The sequence below is a fragment of the Loxodonta africana genome, chromosome 4 (genome assembly GCF_030014295.1).
Source record: "Loxodonta africana isolate mLoxAfr1 chromosome 4, mLoxAfr1.hap2, whole genome shotgun sequence".
Taxonomy (NCBI): domain Eukaryota; kingdom Metazoa; phylum Chordata; class Mammalia; order Proboscidea; family Elephantidae; genus Loxodonta; species Loxodonta africana.
The window spans coordinates 96,304,599-96,321,811 of NC_087345.1; positions in this window are offsets into that span (position 1 = coordinate 96,304,599).

Sequence of the window (17,213 nt, forward strand, 5' to 3'; positions counted from 1 at the left end):
ATTATAATGTAGTGGATGGAAACTCTGGTAGCATAATGGTTAAGTCCAACAGCTGTTAACCAAAAGGTCGGCAGTTTGAATCCACCAGGCGCTCCTTGGAAACTCTGTGGGGCAGTTCTACTCTGTCCTATAGGGTTACTATGAGTCAGAATCGACTCAACAGCAGTGGGTTTGGTTTTTTGTTTTTTACCATGGTGGACACTGTGAGACACTGCCCATGTCCCCCTTTAGGAATGAGGGGTGTATTCCTCCAGCTGCTGGAGTTACTGCTGGCAGAAAGCCCTCAATTATTTGCCCTCTTCTAGAGGCACCTCGGCTAAAGAAAGCTGCTTTGCCCAAGGTCACAGCCCCTTCCCATGGTAGCCTGAGCCAATGCCTGGTCAATATGGGTATAAAAATATCTGACTTCTCACCCCAACTCAGGACAATTCTGTGGGGCCATCACAGCCTAGGGCTCCTGGGGCATTGGCTGAGGCCAATACAGCCCAACTTCTCCCTCAGCCCAGTCTTGCTTCCTTTCCTTCCCTTTCTCAAGTGTGGATCCCAAGAACACTCCCTAAGAAATTCTCTGCTCCATCTCTGTCTCAGGGTCTGCTTCCAAGAGAATTCAACTTGTGACAAATACCTTACTGGCTGATTTTCAAAGATTTTCAGTAATTTAGACTAAGATTCTCTTTTGCTCTATACAGCAAACACAAGTTGTATCTTTTCTTTTTGCCAAAAGAATGTCACCAAATACATTGTGGACTGCTAAAAATTAAGAACATAAGGAGTTCCCACTGATGCTTGCCTAATATAGAAATATTATCTACCTTAAAATGGCTGTCTTCACTGTGCATGGTTAGCCTGGTTCACTTTTTATTTAAAACAACTAGGTTTTTATGGTAAACTCTGCTGGTGTAGTGGTTAAGATCTACGGCTGCTACCCAAAAGGTCGGCAGTTTGAATCCCCCAGGTGTTCCTTGGAAACCCTACAGGGCAGTTCTACTCTGTCTTATAGGGTCGTGCAAAGTTACTTTTCTCAAAATAATTTAGAAAAGACTGACATTTTCAGACTGTTGAGATACATGGTATATATATTTCTCAAAGTATTCAGGTCTTCATTTATATATCACTTAAGTTTAATTTTTTTTTTTCATAGTGGGCTACATATTTCTTGTTAAGGGAGTTCCTAGATATTTTATGCTTTTATTGTAACTGTTTTATGTATGCATTTAAATTAATTTATAGGCATAACAAAACCCATTTCCAGTGTTTTTGTTTTATTGACTTAGTAATAATCTTGTCTGTTTACCTAATAAATAAAAATAACTGAGAAATATTTGAACAATAGCAATTATGCAAAGGCTAGTGACCTAGTGGATATTAAAACACACAAAAAAGTCTAATAAATAAATTAGTGTAAGTGATGAAAGAATAAATCAGTGGACAGAATAGTTACATCAGGAGCAGAACTTTATTGTTGTTGTTGGGTGCCATCAAGTCAGTTCCAACTCATAGCGACCCTATGCACAACAGAACGAAACACTGCCTGGTCCTGTGCCATCCTTACAATCGTTGTTATGCTTGACCCCATTGTTCCAGGCACTGGGTCAATCCACCTTGTTGAGGGTCTTCCTCTTTTCCGCTGACCCTATACTTTGCCAAGCGTGATGTCCTTCTCCAGAGACTGATTCCTCCTGAAAATATGTCCAAAGTATGTAAGACGCAGTCTCGCCATCCTTGCTTCTAAGGAGCATTCTGGTTGTACCTCTTCCAAGACAGATTTATTAATTCTTCTGGCAGTCCATGGTATATTCAATGTTCTTCGCCAACACCACAATTCAAAGGTGTCAATTCTTCTCAGTCTTCCTTATTCATTGTCCAGCTTTCACATGCATATGATGCAATTGAAAATATCATGGCTTGAGTCAGGTGCACCTTAGTCTTCAAGGTGACATCTTTGCTCTTCAACACTTTAAAGAGGTCCTTTGCAGCAGATTTACCCAATGCAACACGTCTTTTGATTTCTTGACGGCTGCCTCCATGGCTGTTGATTGTGGATCCAAGTAAAATGAAATCCTTGACAGCTTCAATCTTTTCTCCGTTTATCCTGATGTTGCTCATTGGTCCAGTTGTGAGGATTTTTGTTTTCTTTACGTTGAGGTGCAATCCGTACTGAAGGCTGTAGTCTTTGATCGTCATTAGTAAGTGCTTCAAGTCCTCTTCACTTTCAGCAAGCAAGGTTGTGTCATCTGCATAACGCAGGTTATTAGTGAGTCTTCCTCCAATCCTGATGCCCCGTTCTTCTTCATATACTCCAGCTTCTCGGATTATTTGCTCAGCATACAGATTGAATAGGTATGGTGAAAGAATATGACCCTGGAGCACATCTTTCCTGACTTTAAACCAATCAGTATTCCCTTGTTCTGTCCAAACAACTGCCTCTTGATCTGTGTGCAGTTTCCTCCTGAGCACAATTAAGCGTTCTGGAATTCCCATTCTTCGAAATGTTGTCCATAATTTGTTATGATCCACACAGTCGAATGCCTTTGCATAGTCAATAAAACACAAGTAAACATCCTTCTGGTATTCTCTGCTTTCAGCCAGGATCCATCTGACATCAGCAATGATATCCCTTGTTCCACGTCCTCTTCTGAAATCAGCCTGAATTTCCGGCAATTCCCTGTCAATATACTGCTGCAGCCGTTTTTGAATTTTGCTTGCATGTGATATTAATGATATTGCTCTATAATTTCCACATTCGGTTGTATCACCTTTCTTGGGAATAGGCATAAATATGGACTTCTTCCAGTCAGTTGGCCAGGAAGCTGTCTTCCATATTTCTTGGCATAGATGAATGAGCACCTCCAGTGCTGCATCTGTTTGTTGAAACATCTCAATTGATATTCCATCAATTCCTGGAGCCTTGTTTTTCACCAATGCCTTCAGAGCAGGTTGGACTTTTTCCTTCAGTACCATTGGTTCCTGATCATATGCTATGTCTTGAAATGGTTGAACATCGAGTAATTCTTTTTGGTATAATGACTCTGTATATTCCTTCCATCTTCTTTTGATGCTTCCTGCATCATTTACTATTTTCCCCATAGAGTCCTTCACTATTGCAACTCGAGGCTTGAATTTTTTTTTCAGTTCTTTCAGCTTGAGAAACACCAAGTGTGTTCTTCCCTTTTGGTTTTCCATTTCCAGGTCTTTGCACATGTCATTATAATACTTTACTTTGTCTTCTTGAGCTGCCCTTTAAAATCTTCTGTTCAGTTCTTTTACTTCATCAATTCTTCCTTTTGCTTTAGCTGCTCAACGTTCGAGAGCAAGTTTCAGAGTCTTCTCCAACATCCTGGTCTTTTCTTTTTTTCCTGTCTTTTCAATGACCTCTTGCTTTGTTCATGTATGATGTCCTTGATGTCATTCCACAACTCGTCCAGTCTTTGGTCACTAGTGTTCAATGCATCATATCCATTCTTCAGATGGTCTCTAAATTCAAGTGGGATATATTCAAGGTCATATTTTGGCTCTCGTGGACTTGCTCTGATTTTCTTCAGTTTCGGCTAGAACTTGCATATGAGCAATTGATGGTCTGTTCCACAGTCGGCCCCTGGCCTTGTTCTGACTGATGATTTTGAGCTTTTTCATCATCTTTTTCCACAGATGTAGTCAATTTGATTTCTGTGTGTTCCATCTGGCGAGGTCCATGTGTATAGTCACCGTTTATGTTGGTGAAAGAAGGTATTTGCAATGAAGAAGTCGTTGGTCTTGCAAAATTCTATCATTTGATCTCCAGCTTTATTTCTGTCACCAAGGCCATATTTTCCAACTACTGATCCTTCTTCTTTGTTTCCAACTTTCACATTAAAATCACCAGTAATTATCAATGCATTTTGATTGCATGTTCAATCAATTTCAGACAGCAGCAGCTGATAAAAATCTTCTATGTCTTCATCTTTGGCCCTAGTGGTTGGTGTGTATATTTGAATAATAGTCATATTAACTGGTCTTCCTTGTAGGCGTATGGATATTCTCCAATCACTGACAGCATTGTACTTCAGGATAGATCTTGAAATGTTCCTATTGATGACGAATGCAACACCATTCTTCTTCAAGTTGTCATTCCCAGCATAGTAGATTATATGATTGTCTGATTCAAAGTGGCCAATACCAGTCCATTTCAGTTCACTAATGCCTAGGATATTGATGTTTATGCATTCCATTTCATTTTTTACGATTTCTAATTTTCCTAGATTCATACTTCATACATTCCATGTTCTGATTATTAATGGATGTTTGCAGCTGTTTCTTCTCATTTTGAGTCATGCCACCTCAGCAAATGAAGGTCCTGAAAGCTTTACTCCATCCATGTTGTTAAGGTCGACTCTACTTTGAGGAGGCAGCTCTTCCCCAGTCATCTTTTGAGTGCCTTCCAACCTGGGGAGCTCATCTTCCGACACTATATCAGACAATGTTCCGCTGCTATCCATAAGGTTTTCACTGGCTAATGCTTTTCAGAAGTAGACTGCTGGGTCCTTCTTCCTAGTCTGTCTTAGTCTGGGAGCTCAGGTGCAACCTGTCCTCCATGGGTGACCCTGCTGGTATCTGAATACCGATGGCATAGCTTCCAGCTTCACAGCGACATGCAAGCCCCCACAGTATGACAAACTGACGGACACGTGGGGGAGAACTTTATTATGTATCAAAAATGTCATAGTTAATAATCATACATAAATCATAATAATCATTACATAAATAGTAATTATACTTCTAAGGAGCTCTGGTGGTGCAATGGTTAAGCGCTTGGTTGCTAACCTAAAGGTCAGCTGTTCATGAAAGAGGTACCACAACTGAGGGGAGAAGAGAAGGAATTTTCACAGTTGCTACTGGAATTACTGATTGGGGATTGGGAACAAATGAATTTATATCTTCAACTCTCACTACATGGATTAAAGAAATAAATGACAAAACAAACTACAAGCAAAAAATCCAAACTTAAGTCATAAAAACTAAGGCTGAATTCTGGTGAATATTATATCTGCATGAGAAATTATTTTCTAGAGCTAAGAAAAAAGTCGTTATTGACTTAAACATTCAAAACTTCTGAACATAGAAAATTAAAAGACAAGCAAAAAATTGAAAACATAGCTACAAACATGACTTTTAATATATAAAAGTTTTACACAAGATTGATTTAAACACACTGAAATAGAGGAGAAAAATGAGCAACGCATATAAATACACAACTCACAGAAAAAATAAAAAGCCTAATAAGCACATTTTAAAAGTTCAATAAAATAGAAACGAAAGTTCATTAAACCCAGAAGCTCTTTTTCACTAACTAAATGAGCAAAAAAGTTATGATACTCAAGAATGCTGAAGATGCTATGTCATAACCATCTTCATATACTGTCAGTGATGGTTTTAATACATACTCTCTTTCTAGAAAGCAATTTTAAAATTTACATGAGGCATTTTAAAATGCTGCTACATTTTAATGCAGTAATTCTAATTCTAAGGAACTCTGGTAACACAATAGTTAAGCACTTGGTTGCTACCCTAAAGGTCAGCAGTTCAAGCCACCAGTGGCTCTAAGGGAGAAAAGACCTGGTGAACTGCATCCGTAAAGATTATAGCCTGGGAAACTCTACAGGGCTGTTCTACTCTGTCCTATAGGGTCCCTATGAGTAGGAATCAACTCAACGGCACACACATTGTACTTCATCCCTATCTCTGATTATTTTATGATTATAATATTAATTTTATGATTATCCTATAAGATACGTTTCCAGAAGTTGAATTTGTTGCTGTTGTGTGCCGTCAAGTCAATTCTGAATCATAGCGATCATATAGGACAGAGCAGAACTGCCCCATAGGATTTCCTAGGCTGTAATCTTTACAGGAGGAGATCACCAGACCTTTTCTCCTACGGAGCGCTGGTGGGTTGGAACCCCCGACATTACTGTAAGTAGCCCAGTGCTTAAACACTGTGCCACCAGGGCTCCTTAAATTACAATACACATAAAAACAAAAGTGAAAATCTGAAATTAATGAGAATTAGGGTAACACCATAAGATGGGATATTTTATAGTTATTAAAAGTTATGTTTTTGAAGACGTTTAAGGTATAGTAAAATGATCATAACATAATATAATGTCACATAAAAATACAAAATGAGATATGATTGTGAATGTGAAAAAGGGGAATATGTATACAAAATGTCAACAGTTGTTATCTACAGTCTGTAAATCTATGGATGATTTTGATTTTCTTTACATTCCAAGTTTTCTACAAAGAGAATAAATTACTTTTGCAATTGTATGTGTGTGTATTCAAAGAGTGAATGGGGACGTAAAGAATTGGAAACATATCGTGAACTATACTTTGGAGGAAATTGGCTTCTAAATAGAAGAAAAGTGAGAGCTATAAACAGTTGTCATTGAGTTAACCCCAATTTTTTTTTCTTTTTTGTGGAACCTCATGTGTTTCAGAGTAAAATTGTGCTCCATGGATTGATACAGTGGTTGAAACAATGGGCTCAAACATAGCAATGATTGTGAAGATGGCGAAGGACTGAGCAGTGTTTCGTTCTCTTGTACACAGGGTCACTGATTGCAACCGACTCGATGGCACCTAACAACAACAAAAACAACAGAGTCTTCATTAGCTGACCTTCAGAATTAGATTGCCAGGACCTTCTTCCGAGGGACCTCTGGACAGACTCAAACCTCCGACCTTTCAGTTAGTAGCCAAGTTCTTAGTTTGTGCCACCCAGGGACTCCAAGAGAGCTATAAAAAAAATAGCCAGGGGGAAAGGTAAAATTAAAGGAAATTTCCTCCCCTTTCCCTGCTTCCCTTTTCTTCTCTCTCTGCTCTGCCTCCCTCTTTCTTTTTTAACGATGGGAGAGGTTTGAACACTTACAGCTGTGTAAAAGAGGATGAAAATACTTGCAGGAACAAGTTTCCAAAGGAGACAGGAGAAAATCAGACAAGAGGAATTACCTTCGAACACATTTGTTGATACATGAATGTATGGATGGATGAATAACTGCCAAGCAGTAAGATGGTTTTCTATCATTCCATTATTTTTCAAGGCTGAAAAGGAAAGATCCGTGCATTTCTTTTTTTGATCAAAGTAACAATATTAAATATAGGGAAAGAACTGTTGAGTCCATTATTAAGTTGATATTGCTAAGTGGTTTTAGTTAAACTACAGAGTTATACCTAAATACTAATTATTATAAGAACAACGTGAACAGCAGAATTTAATTAGAATCTATTTACAAATGTTCATTTCATACAGAGAATGTGACTTACAGGATGCTGGCATTTATCCAGGAAATTCTGGAAGTAAAAACCACATTTGCTATTAAGGAAGTATAATTTTTGGGTAGTTGGGGCTCTGAATTTTCCAGATAATTCGTGTAAACCAGAAAGCTGTTGAACTAAATAGATTATTTTAAACACAGGCCAAGCTTCTTCTTTTGTTTTTAAAAGTCACATTCAACAAGCACTTACCCTTGATGTTTTCAAATTGTGACTTTATTCATTGCAAGAGTCCAAAAATAGCTATTCATTTGATTTGTGTATATAGGCTTATAAACACTAGAAACTCAGCTAAATGCAAATTTGATATTATATACTTTTTCATATTCCTTGTCCTTTTAAGGATCTAAAATTCAAATGTCAAAGAACTAGAGCTACTTAACTGCTAAGGATATTCCTTTACTTATTGATATGTTCATTAATTCAACAAATATTTACCGAACTATGTCCTAGGTGGTTGGAAACGGTTAAAAACATGGCATCTTTAGGGGACAGTGAGCTTTGGTTAAAGGAGCCCTGGTGGCCCAGTGGTTAAAGTGATCAACTGCTAACCCAAAGGTTGGCAGTTCGAAACCACCAGCTGCTCTGTGGGAGAAAGATGTGGCAGTCTGCTTCCATAAAGATTATAGTCTTGGAAGTTCTATGGGGTCGCTATGAGTTGAAATCAACTACACAGCAGTGGGCGGGTTTGGAAGCTTCTGTTAAGGGTGATAGTATATAATTGAAAGGGGCAGCATGAGAAAGAGATTGTAGGGGCCCAGCGTCCTGGGTGTGGTAGCATTGCTTCTGCATTCCTAGCATAGTTAGCTTTTACATACCCCGGTGATTTTGTGATTACGGTTTGTTTCCTCCCTTCTCTCTCCCTTTCTCTATGATTCTATGAAGTTTAAAATTAAACTATGTCCTTCACGGAGAAGCAGTACGGCAATCAATAAGACCTGGGATGAGACAACTAGACAATGGGGACCCATCTTGTGACCGAAACCAGGATGGTATCGGAGGACCTCTAAGAATACCCACAGAAGGTCAACGTGTCTGAAATGTGGTCAACATGCCCCCTCAGAGGAGAGCTGCCAATCTCCAGATTCTTCAAGCCTAAGCTCTAACCCTATAAAACCCTCCAGTTGGTCTCTGAGAGACAGACAGACTTTGAAGGAGCCCATTCCTCTCTGTCCCTTATATACCGGTATACAATAAAGCCTTCTTGCTGCTCACCTCACCTGTGTCTCAGTATTGGCTTTGTGGCAGGCGGCTCTTATCTGTGTTTTGTGGTAACATAATTAGGGAATGAGTAAGAGTGATGGTTGAACAACATGATAAACATAATCCATGTCACTGAACTGTACGTGTGAAGGTTGTTGAAATATTAAATGTTTTGTTATATACATATTTATCACGAAAACAAGACAACACACAAACAAACGAAACCATGGCATCTGCCCTTGTGAAGCTCGCAGACTAATGGGGAAGACGGTCTCCGAATGCATAATTTCAATGTAGGGAAGCAATGTAGCTAGTTTGGGGCTGCAGAAAAGGCTGCCCTAAAATGAATTTGCTAATTAATGTAAAATGTGTTGCAAATTGGTAAACCTAATCATACATCAAGGGAAAATCAAAGGTTATACACATATTTAAAAAGAAGAAAGAAAGAAAAGGCTACCCTGGGAAGCAACTTCTAAACTGTGGTGGAGGGACTAGGTGACCAAGAGTAGCTAGAGGGAACCCAGGTAGTAAGGGTAGGGTAGGATAGGGTTACAAAATGGGTGACAGGGAGAAAATATCAGAACTCCTGTTTACACTATAGGTTGATGGGGGTCCTTCCTCAGCCCACACATCAGATGGCCCCATGTCACTGCAGCACTCAAGGTACCTCAAAGAAGGACCACAGGGAGTGACAAAGTATTGTAATGCGTTGCAGTTTCTGTGTGCCATAGTTAAGTGAATGTATAAACTGTGTTATCTGTTTTGACGAGTTTAAATGGACAAATAGATCCAAAAGTTTCCTCTAAAAAAACTTCAGATTAAAGATAATGATAATGTCAGCACAATGAAACAAGAAAAAGCAGAGCTGACACTTTTCACTCCTAGTAAGAACTCTTTTGTTAGCCACATTTCAAGGTAAAGAAATGACCATCTAATCAAACGTGATGAGAAGTCTGTCCCCCTCCCCGAAAATTCAGAATTATCAAGTAGGATTCATGGGTTCACTGCCACAATCATTAATGATTCCCTTTGTCTGAGTGTACATTTGTAGACTAACAATGAGAAAATGAATCCTTACAAATTAGCAGATGGTACTGAGAAATGAGTGACTTGATTTGATCTCTGCAGCCAACAGCGTACTTCCTCTGTCAGGTCACTGTGTCTCTGCTTGGTCTCTTTTCCAGCAATGACAGTCATTAAATCATGTATCAAAATAAGCCAACTATGGAACCAGACCAGACTTATGAATTGCTATGTCACAATTGTGTTAAAATAAGATTAAAAAAAAAAGTATATTGATTCAAATTTCTCTCACTAAAATGTTAATGTTTTAACAATAACTAGGAATATGTCTTAGTGACAAAATAAAGTATTGTTAATGAATTTAAAATGCAAAATCCTACTATTTGAATTTTTTGTGAATGTTTTTAATGTACATAATAAATCAAACTGTAATAAACTAGCTGCCATGGAATTGATTCCTACTCAGGGTGACCCATGCGCGTCAGAGTAGAACTATACTCCATAGGGTTTTCAATGGTTAATTTTTCAGAAGTAAATTGCCAGGCCTTTCTTCTGAGGTACTTCTAGTTGAATTTGAACTTCTAAACTTTCAGTTAGCAGCTGAGTTCATTAACCACTTGCACCATTTGGGGTTCCAATGCATATATATTATTAACCAATTCATATATGTGTACATATTATGTTGGATGAATATAACCAAGATATTTTTAATGATAAGGTACCCTATAAACAGGAGTCCTGGTGGCACTCGACTGCTAACCAAAAGGTTGGTGGTTTGAACTCACCAGCTGTTCTGTGGGGTAAAGATGTGGCAGTCTGCTTCTGCAAAGATTTACAGCCTTGCTGAGTGAAATTAGTCAGTCACAAAATGACAGATATTGTATGAAGTCACTATTATAAGAACTCAAGAAAAGGTTTAAACACAGAAGAAAACATTCTTTGATGGTTACGAAGGTGGGGAGGGAGGGAGAGTGGAATTCACTAATTAGACAGTAGACAAGAATCATCTTAGGTGAAGGGAAGGACAACACACGAATCAGGGAAAGCCAGCACCACTGGGGTAGACTGAAAGCTATGAAGTTTCCTGAACACAAACACTTTGAGGGACAGAGTAACTGGGGCTGGGGTCTGGGGACCATGGTTACCCTACCACCATCCTTTGGAGGGAACTTGCCCAGGGGTATGGATGGTGGATGGAGCCGTGCAGGCTTAGCGACGGCAATGAGGACAGAGGAAAGGGAACAGATGCCAGGGCCATTTAGGAGGTAGATTGATAGGACTGGTAATTATTCCTTTAAAAATAAATCATGTCCATCACTGCCTCTTTAAAACCCTTAGCATAAAAAAGATAGAGTCCAAAATCTTTAACAAAGTTGACTTGCTCAGGGAGCCTTCCCTGATTGCTAAGCCAGGGCATGTTCCTCTGTCAGGCTTTCACAGTCCTGCTGCTTCTCCTGAGGGCGCTTATTTCTGTTTGTAAGCATACATTCACTGGCGAGATCATTTGAGTAATGCTGGTCTCTCACTCCAGCTCCAAGCTCCGTGAGACTAGCAGAATGCCTGGCACTTAGTAAATGTTAGATGGAAGGGTGAATTAATTGGTTGTGAAGAGTGAAGGAGAAAGAGGAGCCAAGAAACTCCCAAGTTTCTGGCTTGAGCAATTGTACACATGGTGGTACCAGTTCCCATGACAGGGTTTAAAGGTAGAAGAAGGTTGGGTTGGAGGAAAAAAAAATGTTGTGTTCAATTGTGTATATGCTGCATTTGAATAAAAAAAACTTTCAATCTTTTATTTAAAAGCACATAAACCTGGTGTCAAAGTGGTTAAAAGCTGGGCTGCTAACCAAAAGGTCAGCAGTTAAAATGTACCAGCCGCTCCTTGGAAACTGTATGGGGGCAATCCTATAGGGTTGCTATGAGTCAGAATCGACTCAACAGCAATGGGTTTTTATGGGTTTTATATGTAAACCAAAACCAAACCTGTTGCCATCAAGTTGATTCTGACTCATAACGACCCTTTAAGAGGGGCTGGTGGATTCGAACTGCCGACCTTCTGGTTAGCTCTGTATATATGTTATAAATGTAAGCAACCATTTATAGCTATAAATCAAAGACTATCAATGTTAAATCGCTTACTAAAATTATCCCTCTTGTGATTATGAAATAGCACCTATGCTTAAAATATAACCAAATAAAGAGTCCTTCAAAATCAAGCACATTGAAAATTATTTGGGATTTATTATTTTTTAAGAACAGTCATTTAGAATAGAAAGTTATTTTAGTAAAGTGTATTACTCTCCTCAAGTAATGAACAGGATTCTTCCCTTTAAATACTGCTAGCAGTAAAAACAAAACCAAAAAAACAACCCTTCCCTGAAACAAACAAATACATAAACCAAAAAAACCCAAATCTGATGCTGTTGAGTCAATTGCAACTCATAGTGACCCTGTAGGACAGAGTAGAATTGCCCCCATAGGGTTTCTAAGGAGCGCCTGATGGATTCAAACTGTCAACCTTTTGGTTGGCAGCCATAGCTCTTAACCACTACCCCATCAGGGTTTCCAAGCAAATATAAAGAAACCGAAAATTATTAGTGGCTACCACAGGTGGGAAGGAGGGGGAAAGAGGGAATTTTTGCTTAGGGTGCATTGAATGTATGTTAATGGTTGTGGGCTAATTTGGAAAAAGTGAGAATGGTTGCACGGCTGGAAGAATGTAATCAATGTCACTGAATTGTACGTGTAGAAATTGTTGAAATGCTATGTTTTTACCACAATTAAAAAATAGAACAACTGCACTCCCCATAAGTTACCCTTTACAGCAGGAAGACAAAAAGTGTATTTCTGCCCAGCATCAAAAAGCAGCACCCTATGAAAGTGGGCCTGCTATGCTGTGATGCCCAGCCCTAGTCCTGACCGGAGATACCTCATGCTGTGCACTTGTGACTTGTTTCAGATACTCCTGGCTTCTGACCTTGTCATTCATTTTCTCATTTTCTTATCTGTATCCTCACCTGCCTTGATGCCTCTCACCGCTTCCCTGCTATCACTTTGGTTTCTCTTGGGCTTGGGTGAAATTCCTTTCTCCAGCTATATTGCCTTTGGACTCCCAAACTGATAAGGAAGTAAGGGTGATTGCGTTGGATCACAACTAAGCCCTGTATCCTGTTTCTCAGTGTGTTTCCAAAGGCTTATGGAAGGTTTATAGCACTCCCCAGTCATAAGCATCTGAGGATTTCTTTTGGGTCTGACATCCATAAATTTATTCTTGGTTTGAATAAACATTTTAAAACTTGTTTTACCCTTACTTGACTGATTCCAAAGCCTGTTCCCTTAGCTTCTGTAACAGTAGTAAATATTTTTCTGCATTACTTCTCAGGTACAATTCCCAGACATCAGCCAGGTCTAAGTTTCTCCTACTCATTATCAAAGTACTTTTCAATAACGATTATTATTTATTGAATACTTAAGATATGCTGGGAACGGTTCTAAGTAGTTTATACGTATTAACATACATATTTCATATAACCTTAGGAGGTAGATGTTATTGCTTATTTACATTTTAAAGATGAGGAAACTAAGGCACAGAGATGTTAACTAACTTGGTCAAGCTCACAGAGCTAGCAGGCTGTGGAGCAAGGATTAGAACAAGGAACTCTGGCCCCAGAAACCAGAGTCTCTCTTTTTTTTTTTTTTTTAACTTCTTTTAAATTTCACTTTAGATGAAGGTTTATAGAATAAGCTAGCTTTTCATTAAACAATTAATACACATAATTGTTCTGTGACATTGGCTGCCAACCCCACAACATGTCAACACTCTCCTCTTCTCGACCTTGGGTTCCCCATTACCAGTTATCCTGTCCCCTCCTACCTTCTCCTCCTTGCCCCTGGGTTGGTGTGCCCCGTTAGTCTCATTTTGTTTTATGGGCCTGTCTAATCTTTAGCTGAAGGGTGAACCTCAGGAGTGACTTGAATACTGAGCTAAAAGGGTATCTGGGAGCCATACTCTCAGGGTTTCTCCAGTCTCTGTCAGACCAGTAAGTCTGGTTGTGTGTGTGTGTGAGTTAGAATTTTGTTCTACATTTTTCTCCAGCTCTGTCCAGGGCCTTCTATTGTGATTTCTGTCAGAGCAGTCAATGGTGGTAGCTGGACATCATCTAGTAGTGCTGGACTCAGTCTGGTGGAGGCTGTGGTAGTTGTGGACCATTAGTCCTTTGGACTAATCTTTCCCTTGTGTCTTTGGTTTTCTTCATTCTCCTGTGCTCCAGAAGGGGTGGGACCAGTAGAGTATCTTAGGTGGCCACCAGCAAGCTTTTAAGATCCCAGATGCTGCTCACTGAAGAAGAATGGAGAACATGTTCTTTATAAACTACGTTATGCCGATTAAGCTAGATGTTCCCTGAGACCATAGTCCCCAGCCCTCGGCCCAGAAAGTCAGTCCCTCAGGGAGTTTGGATGTGTCTATGGAGCTTCCATGATCTTGCCTTTGACAAGTTGTGCTGGCTTCCCCAGTATTGTTTACTATTTTACCCTTCACCGAAGTTAGCACTTATCTATTGTCTATTTAGTGTTCTCCCCTCTCACCCCTCCCCTCCCTTGTAGCTATCAAAGATTGTTTCTCTTTTGTGTATAAATGTTTTCGTGAGTTTTTGTAGAAGTGGTCTCATACAATATTTGTCATTTTGTGATTGACTTATTTCACTCAGCATAATGCCCTCCAGATTCATCCATGTTGTGAAATGCTTTGCAGATTCATCATTGTTCTTTACCGTTGCATAGAACTCTGTCGTGTGTATGTACCATACATCGTTTGTTTATCCATTCATCTGTTGATGGGCACTTAGGTTGTTTCTATTTTTTGCTACTGTGAATAATGCTGCAATGAACATGGGTGTGCATATGTCTATTCATGTGACAGCTCTTATTTCTCTAGGATATATTCCTAGGAGTGGGATTGCCAGATCATACACTAACTATTCCTATTTCTAGCTTTTCAAGGAAGTACCATATTGTTTTCCAAAATGGTTGTACCATTTTACATTCCCACTAGCAGTGTGTAAGAGTTCCAATCTTTCCTCAGCCTCTCCAACATTTGTTATTTTTTATTTTTTTGATTCGTGCCAGTAATGTTGGGGTGAGATGGTATGTAATTGTGGATTTGCATTTCTCTAATGGTTAGTGATTGGGAGCATTTCTTCATATATCTGTTAGCTGCTTGAATGTCTTCTTTGATGAAGTGTCTATTCATATCCTTTGCCCATTTTTTAACTGGATTGTCTTTTTGTTGTAGAGGTGTTGGATTTTCCCACAGAGTTTAGGGATTAGGCTATAATCTAATCTCTTGGACTCTTTTGGGTTTTCTATGTATAGTATCATATCATCCACAAATAGGGACAGTTTTACTTCTTAATTACCCAATTTGGATGCCCTTTATTTCTTTTTCTTGCCTTATATGGCTGCTAACCAAGAGGTCAGTAGTTCAAATCTGCCAGGCACTCCTTGGAAACTCTATGGGGTAGTTCTACTCTATCCTGTATGGTTGCTATGAGTCAGAATCGACTCGACGGCAGTGTTTTGTTTTTTTTTTTTAGGACTTCAAGCACAATGTTAAGTAGGATAGTGATAAAGGGCATCCTTGTCTTGTTCCTGTTCTCAAGGGGAATGTTTTCAACCTCTCTCCATTAAGAAAGATGTTGGCTGTTGGTTTTGTATAGATGCCCTTTATTATGTTGAGGAATTTCCATTCTTTACCTACTTTATTGAGAGTTTTTATCAGGAATGGCTGTTGGACTTTGTCAAATGCCTTTTCTGCATCAATTGAGATGATGCATGTGATTCTTTTACTCATGTGGTGAATTACATTGACTGATTTTCTAATGTTGAAACATCCTTGCACACCTGGTAAGAATCCCACTTGGTAGTAGGGTATTATTTTTTTAATATGGTGCTGAATTCTATTGGCTAGAATTTTGTTAAGAATTTTTGCATCTATATTCATGAGAAAAATTGGTCTGTAATTTTTTTTGTGTGTGTGGTACAGAGCCCATACTCTTAACCACTAAATTCGCTATGTCACAAAATGTTGTACGAATTTACACTGCCATCATTAGTAAATGGAGGTGGTATACTACGTTTTAGAATACTTCCACTTTTTAATTAATACATTCTTATATAGATCCTAAACTTAGCCTTCTCACATTAAAGGTAAGGTTGGGAGTTGAAGTGGAGAACTATTCTCTAATACCCTCTCTCTCCTCATTCCCACAGTGGAAAGAATGGGAGTCGGGGTGTGTGCTTAACAGCTTTTTTCAGTATAGAGTGAACATAATAAAATAAAAATCTGTGCTTATAAATTCGGGCTTTGAAAAGTCATTGCCGTGTGCTTATTTCTGCAAAGTATGCAAACATAATAGGTGCTACTTACTGAGCACATTATAAACTAAAGATTATCATACATATTTGTTAGACATTGAATCCTTTCATCATCAGATAGGTATTATTACCCCATTTTGCAACAAGCTAGGGGCTTGCAAAGGTGAGCTTCAAACTTTGGACTGCCCAAGCCACTCACCAGGTGACCTGCAAAATGATGTAGGAATGTCAGTCAAATTAGATACTAAGCTCCCAAGATTGATCATTTGCCCCTGCCTGGTTCTTTCGTTTGGTTTGAATGAACGAGGCTGCATTGCCATACATCACAATACCTACGAACCCCCCTCCCATCTCCTCTAACACATAAAAAATAAGTGACCCCACAAACTGACCCTGGCTCTGAATCAGAGACAATAGATATTTCCTAGGAGGCCCACTCTGGGATTTCAATTTAAATTCAGTAGAGGTCACTGACTCCTGCAAGAGCCAATTACAAATATGGTGGGGTCGAGTGCTTTGATCACAATGTTGGAAGAGGTGGCGGTGGCCCCTGTCAGTGCTACCAGGGAGGGTTAGGCCACACAGTGCTATAAATCTCTCTACAGGAGGGTGCCAAGGCAATTGGGGGGCTCCTTTAATTGCAAATACACTTTTTGCTGTGACTACTTAACTTATACCTAGTGTTAAAACATTATTATCTATGAACGAAATCCAAAGAACATTAAGGATAAAAAAAAAGGTCTGTCAGGCAAAGAAATGTGATTACATTAGTTAAAAGAAAAACCAATGCTTGTAAAGACCATCTGTTGTTTTAGGGTAGACTCTGCAAACAGGAATAAAAGGCTTCAGAAGAAACCATCTTATTTTCTAAGGATGTAGCATTTGCTCATCTGATGGCCCAAACTGCTTCTGTTTCGAGCAGGAAATGTGCAGGACATTTATTGTTCTTAAGTAATCTCCCAGTTGACTTTTCTAAAGGAGCCCTGATGGCACAGTGGTTAAGCGATAGGTTGCTAACCGGAAGGTTGGCGGTTCAAGCCTACTAGCCTGCTCCACAGGGGAACAGATGTGGCAGTCTGCTTCTGTGAAGATTGACAGCCTTGGAAACCCTATAGGGCAGTTCTACTCTGTCCTATAGGGTCGCTATGAGTCGGAATCGACTCAATGGCAATGGGTGACTATTCTTTGTTTCACAACTGTTAAAATTAGGACTGTCCTGTGACAGTCCTTTACAATTAAAAGAGACAAATATATTTAGAAGATAATCTTGATCTTATTACTTTGAGTTCTTAATCAAGGAGTCT